The sequence below is a fragment of the Trachypithecus francoisi genome, unplaced genomic scaffold (assembly GCF_009764315.1).
Source record: "Trachypithecus francoisi isolate TF-2019V2 unplaced genomic scaffold, Tfra_2.0 Lachesis_group20, whole genome shotgun sequence".
Lineage (NCBI taxonomy): Eukaryota > Metazoa > Chordata > Mammalia > Primates > Cercopithecidae > Trachypithecus > Trachypithecus francoisi.
In genome coordinates, this window is record NW_022681466.1 from 27,648,178 (window position 1) to 27,658,112 (window position 9,935).

The window sequence follows — 9,935 nt, forward strand, 5'->3', positions numbered from 1 at the left end:
ACCTGAGGTCAGGAGTTTGAGACCAACTTGGCCAACATGGTGAAACCCTGTCTCTACCAAAAATACAAAAATTAGCTGGGTGTGGTGGTGCATGACTGTAATCGCAGCCACTCGGGAGGCTGAGGCACGAGACTTGCTTGAACCTGGGAGGCGGAGGTTGCAGTGAGCTGAGATAGTGCTGCTGCACTCCAGATTGGGTGACAGAGCAAGACTCCATCTCAAAAAAATAATAATAAAATAAAATAAAAAGATTTATTATCAGGGTAAGTGTGGTACTTAGTTTTGGCATTTTTATTTTGAGTTATTTGTACATGTAAGACTTGGTCTTTAAACAATTGCTTGATAAATTTTCTCAACTTTAAAAGAGTTTCACCTTCTTTCAGGAAGTGAAAAAATTACCACACTTACCTTAGGACATGTCAGACAGAAACTTTGATTCCTGGCTCGGGTAGAAAGAACTATGTCTTCCTCACCTAGAGTTAGATTCTCAATAAATAGTTGTAACTTTACAGTTCTGGGGAAGAAAAAAGAAAATTGTAATGTTGGTCCTTAGACCAAATTTATTATCAAACTCCCATTGATAAAGGGATATACAGAATCCCAGAGCAGCCTCAAGGCTAATTCTGGTAAAATACCTGGGGATGTCTGGGCATTGACTTGCCGAGCCCAGCAGTGATTTCTCAGGGTGCACACCTGCAACTGATGTCAAACGGACATCGGTTTCAAGAGTTATCAAGAACAGTTAGAGAAACCAAAAGGCTATAGCAACTCAATGCAAATGGCCACAGAAATGCTCCTCAGGCTTGGCACAATGCCACTCCTGTTCCTTACACTGATGAGGGTCTGCAGAGATCAGGGAGCTAAGATGACTCCTAACAGTTTGAGTCTTTTGTTTGATCACTTCGGTATAAAACAAAGGCAGAGGCAAATAATTCCAGTAGTAACAACAGAACTATCACTTATGTCTTTCAATGTAATTGTGACATTTGTCTGATAATCATTGCCATTTTAAGAGCCCAGATCCACTTATAACCTTCCTGTTAAGATGTTTACACAAATTGTAGAATTTCTACTTAACAGTATTTCTAACTCTCTACACATTCTATGCATATGAAAATCAACCTGATTATTTCAGAATGTCCAAATGCCAGATTTCTAGATTTTAACATTGATATTCCCATTAACTGTTCATTTCTCTTGTGTCAAGTTAAGTTTGGGAAGCAAATGATGATAAGTTCATAAAAATTAGGGTTGTTTTTCTCCAGGTCTGGCTATAATATTATTGATGAAATGCTTGCACATTTTGTAACCTACCTGTCAAAGTCAAATTTAGTTCAAACAAAGTATTTTTTATTATTTTAAAATAATCTTTACTAACATTATGCCAATGCGTTTTGTATGGACTTATCGCAGAATTGCTTTTTTTTTCCTCGTATTCAATTGACTTTCCATAGCATGCAAAGAATATAGCAGTGATCTCTCTTAGAATCTGCATGACCTAAAGCAAATGGATCTGTTTAAATTGCTTTTTTTTGGGTTCCACCCAGCCCTAGCATTCTATCGTCAACTACGCACGATCATGAGAATTTCCCATAAAAATTCAACAAAGCCATGAAAAAATGGTTTTACATACATTATAACATTTTTATCAATGACATTTTTCTCATTTTTTCAGTACGCATCCCTTTACGTCATTCAAACTTTCTTCTGCAGTATATAAAGATGAAAAGCTACCACAGTATACAAGAAACAGTCTGCATCTGACCTTTGGACCTAGTTCATAGGGCTTTCTTCAAAAGGCATGTGACAGATGCCAGAGTAGGGGAGACTGACAGGACACTTACTAGGAGGTAGTGGAGGTAGATTTAATAATATATTATAACCTTAAAAATCTCTTTCAATAACTGCAACTTTTTCTTAAATAAGAGATGCATCTAAGAACATCTTTAATGTCCAGTACGTTTGTACAAAGCTTTAATTTATAATGAAATACAATGTCAACGTAACAGGTTCTGATAATTTCAGTTCCTATCCAAATGTTTTACAACAATCTAGAGCCTTAGATTAGCTATCAATGCAGCAGTATATAACCTTTTTGCTTCTAAATAAGCATATTTAAGAATGAGACAGAAGTAATTCATGTTATTAAGGCTACATTACATGAAAAGAATAAGACATTCACAGTTTGAAATTTGAGCTTATTATATAAAAAGTAAACTGGTTGCAGATCAAGTAAATTATACTCAATTTTTCTCAATACTCTACTAGAATCTACTTTGTAAAATTCCAAGGGAAAGAGTATTTTATTATTACCCTTTCACCCCAATATATATTTAAGCTATATTTGATTGTGTTTATATAATACATACACTTTATTAAATTTATGGTATGCAAATGATTTATATATGCATATTATGAAATGCAAATATTTGTATATAAGAATGCTAGCTAGAGTATAAAACAGTGAAATGCCAATTAAAATATCCACAGCACAGCAAAAAAAGGAAAATATATTCATTATATACCATATTATACTTTTAAAACTAACTTTTACTCCTGAGAGAAATTTTACCTTATATAACACTCCCAAAGTATATTAATAAATACAACTTCTCTTGCATCTATGCATTTCAAATTTTACAGGAAAAATTCAAGGTTTGGTGAACGGTTTTCTCTATTAGCCCTGCAATCAAGTAATAGTAACTTACTTATTCTAATAAATAAATACCGCCACACATTAGTAATAGAAAACTATTTTGTGAATCATTTTTTTAGTTGCAAGTGGTTATATTTTGCCTTAAATCAGATTTCTTAAAAGCAGACACAGACATAAGGATTCATATGCAAGTGCTTATTGTAGAAACACTTCCATGACAAACCACAAAGTAAATAGATATAGCACTGCAAGAAGGACAAAACAAGCCAAATCAGTGTTGGTTTTCAAGCTCCTAGTCTCAGTATCTTCCTAGGGAGCAGTTTGGAGTGTCAATTGTCCCACAGACTAGTCCTACTGGAAGCAATTTAGCTAAGCTTTCATACTTTTGAGCCTGTGAACTAAGATAAAGGAAATTTCCAAGCCCTTTTTGGAAAAAAAAAAAATAGTTCCAGTAATCAAAGGTCAGTATCATTAAGAAGGGTTGTATTATAGGTCTTTAGAAGTAAATTTACACTGAAGCTGAAGGCAAGGCTCAAAGAAATAGCAAGAAAGATCCAAGAGCAACTGAGCAGAGGACCGACATTACCCACTGCACATTTGCTGTAGGTGACCCTATTTTTGTCAAAGACAAACTCTTCCCACCCTAGTCATACATATTAACGTCATATATAATTATCCCCCACATTTCTAGGAACACATATAAATTAAACATTCCAATAAAGTAATTCTCATCTATTAAATTGAATAATTGAACCTGATTTTCTCTAAGATCCCCTTAAAAGCATTGTCTGGACCAGCCATACTCTCAGTGTGTGGCCTGTGAACCAGTTCCAGTTCTTGAACTGTGAGCACCATTCTATGTAGAGAACAACAATTGAGAGTAAGCATTTAAAATAATTATAACAACTATTTGTTGGATAATTTTATATTTCAGTTGAATCAAGTAAAAATGGGGCTTGTATTTTCTATGTATTTGTTATTTCATTTGTTTCCCAGTAATTCATTTTTTATTGTATTTTACAGAAATATTGTTCTGCAAAAGATCAGAAAATTAAAAGCTTGTCCTCAAGCTTTCTTTAGAATGTAGTTTGAGTTGCATTCTTTTATACTAGCCAACTGTAATTTGTCTGCTCTTACTCTCTATTAAGGCTTTTTCTAGTGTGCTTTTTGTATTAGCTTCCTAGGGCTGCCATAACAAAGTATTAAAATGCTGAGTAGCTTAAAACAACAGTTTTTCACAGTTCTTGAGCCTGGAAGTCTGAAATTAAAGCATTACTAGGGCCATGCTTCCCTTGAAGGCTCCAGGAGAGAATCCTTCCTTACTTCTTCTAGATTTTTGGTGACCCCAGCTTTTACTTGACTTTTGTTATCATAACTCCAGTGTCTGCCTTCATCATTACATGGTGATATGGTTTGGCTCTGCGTCACCATCCAATTCTCACCTTTAATAGTAATAATATTCACGTGTCATGGGAGAGACCCAGTGTGAGGTAATGGAAACATGAGGGCGGGTTTTTTCTGTGCTGTTCTCACAATCATGAATAAGTCTCATGAAATCTGATGGTTTCATAAAGTGTGGTTTTCCTGCACATGCCCTCTCTGTTGCCTGCCACTATATAAGACATGACTTTGCTTCTTCTTCACCTTCTACCATGATTGTGAGGCCTTGCCAACCATGTGGAACTGTGATGTGAGTCAATTAAACTTCTATACTTTAGGCTGGGCACAGTGGCTCTTGTCTGTAATCCCAGCACTTTAGGAGGCTGAAGTGGTTGGATCACGAGATGAGGAGTTCGAGACCAGCCTGACCAACATGGTGAAACCCTGTCTCTACTAAAAATACAAACATTAGCTGAATGCAGTGGCATACATCTGTAATCCCAGCTACTCAGGAGGCTGAGGCGGAAGAATCACTTGAACCAAGGAGGCAGAGGTTGCAGTGAGCTGAGATCACACCACTGCACACCAGCCTGGTCAACAGACAGAGACTCTGTATCAAAAAAACAAAACAAACAAACAAACAAAAACTTCTATACTTTATAAATTACCCACTCTTGGGTATGTCTTTATTAACAGTGTGTGAATGGACTAATAGAGTAAATTGATACTGGTAGTGGGGCACTGCTATAAGGATACCCGAAAATGTGGAAGCAACTTTGGAACTGGGTAACAGGCAGAGTTTGGAACAGTTTGGAGGGCTCAGAAGAAGACAAGAAAATGTGGGAAAGTTTGGAACTTCCTAGAGACTCGAATGACTTTGACTAAATGCTGCTCATCTGAGATGGAGATAAGAAACTTGTTGGGAACTGGAATAAAAATGACTCCTGCTACATTTTAGCAAAGAGACTGATGACCTTGTGCCCCTGCCCTAGACATCTGTGGAACTTTGAACTTGAGAGAGATGATTTAGAAATTTCTGGTGGAAGAAATTTCTAAGCAGCAAAGCATTCAAGAGGTAACTTGGGTACTGTTAAAAGCATTCAGTTTTATTCATTCATGAAGATATGGTTTGGAATTGGAACTTATGTTTAAAAGAGAAGCAGAGCATAAAAGTTCAGAAAATTTGCAGCTTGACAAAGCAGTAGAAAATAAAAACCCATTTTCAAGCCAGCTGCTAAAGTTTGCATAAGTAATGAGGAGCTAAATGTTAATCAACAAGACAAAGGAAAATGTCTCCAGGGCATGTCGGAGGTCTTTGTGGTAGTCCCTCCCATCACAGGGCCAGAAGTCTAGGAGGAAAATATGGTTTCCTGGACTGGGCCTGAGGTCTTACTGCTTTGTGCAGTCTCAGGTCTTGGTGCCCTGTGCCCAAGCTGTGGCTAAAATGGGCCGTGGTACAACTTGGGCCATGGCTTCAGGGAGTGCAAGCCCTAAGCCTTGACAGCTTCCAGATGGTGTTGAGCCTATGGATGCACAGAAGTAAAAAATTCTAGTTTGGGAACCTCCACCTAGATTTCAGAGAATGTATGGAAACTCCTGGATGTCCAGGCAGAAGTTTTCTATAAGCACAAGGCCTTTGTAGATAACCTCTGGAGGGCAGTGCGGAAGGGAAATGTGGGATTGGAGCCCCCACACAGAATCCCCACTGGGGCACTGCCTAGTGGAGCTGAGAAGAGGGCCACGATCCTCCAGTCTTCAGAATGGTAGGTCCACCATCCTCCAGACTTCAGAATGGTAGGTCCACCATCCTCCAGACTTCAGAATGGTAGGTCCACTGACAGCTTGCATCATGCACCTAGAAAATCTACAAAAATTTAACCCTGGACCATGAAAGCAGCTGAGAGGAGGGCTGTACCCAACAAAGCCACAGGGGAAGAGCTGCCTGAAGCCACTGAAGCCAACCTCTTGCAGCATGACCTGAATGTGAGACATGGAGTCAAAGGAGATCATTTTGGAGCTTTAAGATTTGACTGCCCTGCTGGATTTTGGACTTGTATGGGTCCTGTAGCCCCTTTGTTTTGGGCAATTTCTCCCATTTGGAATGGGTGTATTTACCCAATGCCTCTACCCCTATTGTATCTAGGAAGTAACTAACTTGCTTTAGATTTTATAGGTCCGTAGGTGAAAGGGACTTGCATTGTCTCAAATGAGAATTAGGACTGTGGACTTTTGAGTTGATGCTGAAATGAGTTAAGACTTTGGGGGACTGTTGGGAAGGCATGATTGGTTTTAAAATGTGAGAACATGATATTTGGAAGGGGAGAGGGGCAGATTGATATGGTTTGGCTCTGTGTCTCCACCCACATTTCACCTTGAATTGTAATAATATCCATGTGTTGTTGGAGGGACCTGGTGGGAGGTAATTGAATCATGGGAGCAGGATTTTCCTATGCTGTTCTCATGTTAGTGAATAAGTCTAATGAGATCTTATGGTTTTATAAAGGGCAGTTCCCCTGCACATTCTCTCTCTCTTGCCTGCCACCATGTAAGACATGACTTTCCTCCTCCTTCTCCTTCCACCATGATTGTGAGACCTCCCTGGCGATGTGGAACTGTGAGTCAATTAAATCTCCTTCATTTATAAATTACCCAGTCCCAGGTATGTCTTTATTAGCAGTATGAGAACAGACTAATACACGTGGCTTTATTTGTTGAGTATGTCTGTGTCCTGTTCTCTTCCTGTAATGACACTCTCTTAGAACTTAAAGCTCACTCTAATCTAGTATAATTTTATCTTGATTCTTGATTGATCATATTTTCAAAGACCGATTTCTAAATGAAGTAGACATGAATTTGGAGGTGGACACTCTCCAACCCTCTAGACTTCCCCAACTCTCCTAGTTTCACTTGTTTGCATTTGCACAATAACTTTCACATTGCTAAATTTAATGGTCAATTTTAAGTCCTCACCTAACTTAATTCATATAGACAGTTTTGGTTTCCCAAGACAGTTCTGTTTTAAAACTGTTTTCTAAGATGGGGATTGTTTTAACTTTCAAAAGTGTTTGGGTAACAAATTATACAGTCTGCTAACTTTGATTAGGACTTGACATAGCTTATAACTCCCTTTTCCATATATTATCTGACTTCACTGGTTTATCCTTTTCATTCTCCTTTATTGATTTTCCTTTCTCCTTAGTCTCTTGAAGTTGATTTGCTTCAGTGTTCAGTTCTTGGATATTTATTTTCCTATGTATACACTACTTTTTGGTGACTTTATGAACCCAATATTTCAAATATTTCTCTAGGCCCACAACTCCCAAATTTGTGTATTCTGATTACTGTCCCTTGAACTCCAGATTTGTAAACACAACTGATTGCTCAAGGTCTCTACTTGATGACTAACAAAAAATAAAATTATGTTAAAAATGCAAAGTATGACTTCCCATGATTCTGCTCAACCTGTGGCTCCTTTCCTTTCAGTAGTGCAGTGATGAGCACTTTATGTATAAAACAGGGTGGTCAGGATAGAATTTATTGATATTACATTTGAGCAAAGATTTGAAGAATATGAGGGACTTCATTATACTTACAGCAAAAAAAGTGTTTAAAACAATACCACAATTATTGCAAAGGCCTGAAGGAGAAGCATATTTATTGTGGAGAAGCATAATATTGCTTGGAGCAGCAATATTGCTGGGAAAAATGGGTAAAGAAAGAAAGAAAAGGGGGAAATTATGTACAATCTTTTAAATTGTTTTAAGGATTTTGGCTTTTACTCATGGCCATTGTAACATATTTTAACTTTTTCTGGGAAAGGGGTAATTTTTTTTTAATGTATAACACATACAGAAAATTTCAAAAGTCATAATCATAGAAATTTATCAATGTTCCTATACTATATATTCCTGTTTGACTCATACCCATATACAAACAGAATATTATCAACATCCCATAAGCTCCACTCAGGTTTGATTCCAGTCATTCGCTGTATCCTATGCCCCCAGAGGTAAAAACTATCCTGTTTTCTAACATCATAGATGAATTGATGAATGAAGATAAATGTAATAAATGGTAGATTAAATATTGATAAATTAGATCGTACAATGTGTACTTGTATTGGTTCATTTTCATGCCACTAATAAAGACATACCCGAGACTGGGTAATTTGTAAAGAAAAACAAGTTTAATGAACTCACAGCTCCACATGGCTGGGGGAGTGTCACAATTATGATATAAGACAAAGAGGAGGAAAGGCATGTCTTACTTGGCAGCAGGCAAGAGAGAATGAGAGCCAAGCGAAGAGGGAAACCCCTTATGAAGCCATCAGGTCTCTTGAGTACTCACTCTACTATTATGAGAACAGTATGGAGGAAACAGCCCCTTGATTCAATTATTTCCACCTGTCCCACCCTTGACACATGGAAATTATTACAACTTAAGGGGAGAATTGGGTGGGGACACAGAGACAAACCGTATCAATACTCTTTTGGTTCTGGCTTTGACGAATTTCATCCAGACCTTATGGGAATGAAGGATTCTCAGGAAGATTAATAGAGCTAGGAATTGAACAAGGAAATTTCCAGTGGTGATGGAAATATTCTATGCCCCAATTGTGATGGTGGAAATGCTATAATATACATCTGTCAAAACTCATAGAGCTGTACACATAAGAAGAATGAATTTTACCACATGTAAGTTATACCTCAACAGGTCTGTCTTTAAAAACAACCAAATACTGCATGTTCTAACTTCTTAGTGGGAGCTAAATGGTAAGAACATGTGAACACAAAGAAGGAAACAGTAGGCACTGGGGTCTACTTGAGTTGGGAGGGTGGGAGGAGGAAGAGGAGCAGAAAAAATAACTATTGGGTACTGGCCTTAATACCTGGGTGATGAAATAATATGTACAACAAACCCCTGTGACATGTGTTTACCTATGTAACAAACTTTCTCATGTACTCCCAAACCTAAAAGTTAAAAAATGTTGAGACAAAAAACATTTAAAAATAGAAAATGAAAAGTAAATGTACATTAGACTTGACAGTTTTTAATTAAAAAATAAAACACGTTAAAAAGTCCGGCAGCTACTAAATATGGGAAGAAAAAGAAATTTGTGGGCAAAGGATTTGTTGGTTTTGGGACCTTTGGGTTTGGGGATGCTGGAGAAATATCTTTGTGGACACATTTATCCAGTACTAGAAACTTTAAGTGTGAAAGCTCAGAAGAGAGAGAGGGAAGAGAAAACACAGAGGCGATACTTGAAGAATTTCCACTGTATGATAGAATGGAAAATGTGATAAAATGTGGTGTGAAGAATTCTATTTGATATACAATTGTTGTACTATGTGTTTTAACTTTGTTAAGTCAAAGTCGACCATGATACAAAAGAAAATAAAAATTCCAGCAGCAGGAGTTCTTTGATTTTTGTTCTTCTGTTTTACTATTACCTTGCTTCAAGGATTTCCTTTTTGTCAACTATTTTCTGTGTCTTGAAGATAACTTTCAGGTTAACTTTTGACACTTACTTCAGACTCTTGATCGGTTCAGTAAATAACTGTTTCTTCCTATTTGTTTAGAGGATTCTGCTTCACAATAGTGTGTAGATATGTTTTCTGCCCCAATCAGCTGCAATTAAGTGGGGTTAAAAACACATAACATAAATGCCCCGCAGTGCTTCTTAATGAAGGGTTGTGAAGAAGATCATTTTACCTAGAAATCACTATGGTCGTGGCAGGAACTAGAATTATTATGTTCTATACACTAATGGATTTTCAAATTGCACTATTTCCTTTAATAAAATAGATTAAGCTGCTGATTTAGCTAATTTGTTGTCATATTGTAAAACCATAAGGCTTTTTCTATTAGCATTCTTCTTCACAATTTGTAATTCCCTTCC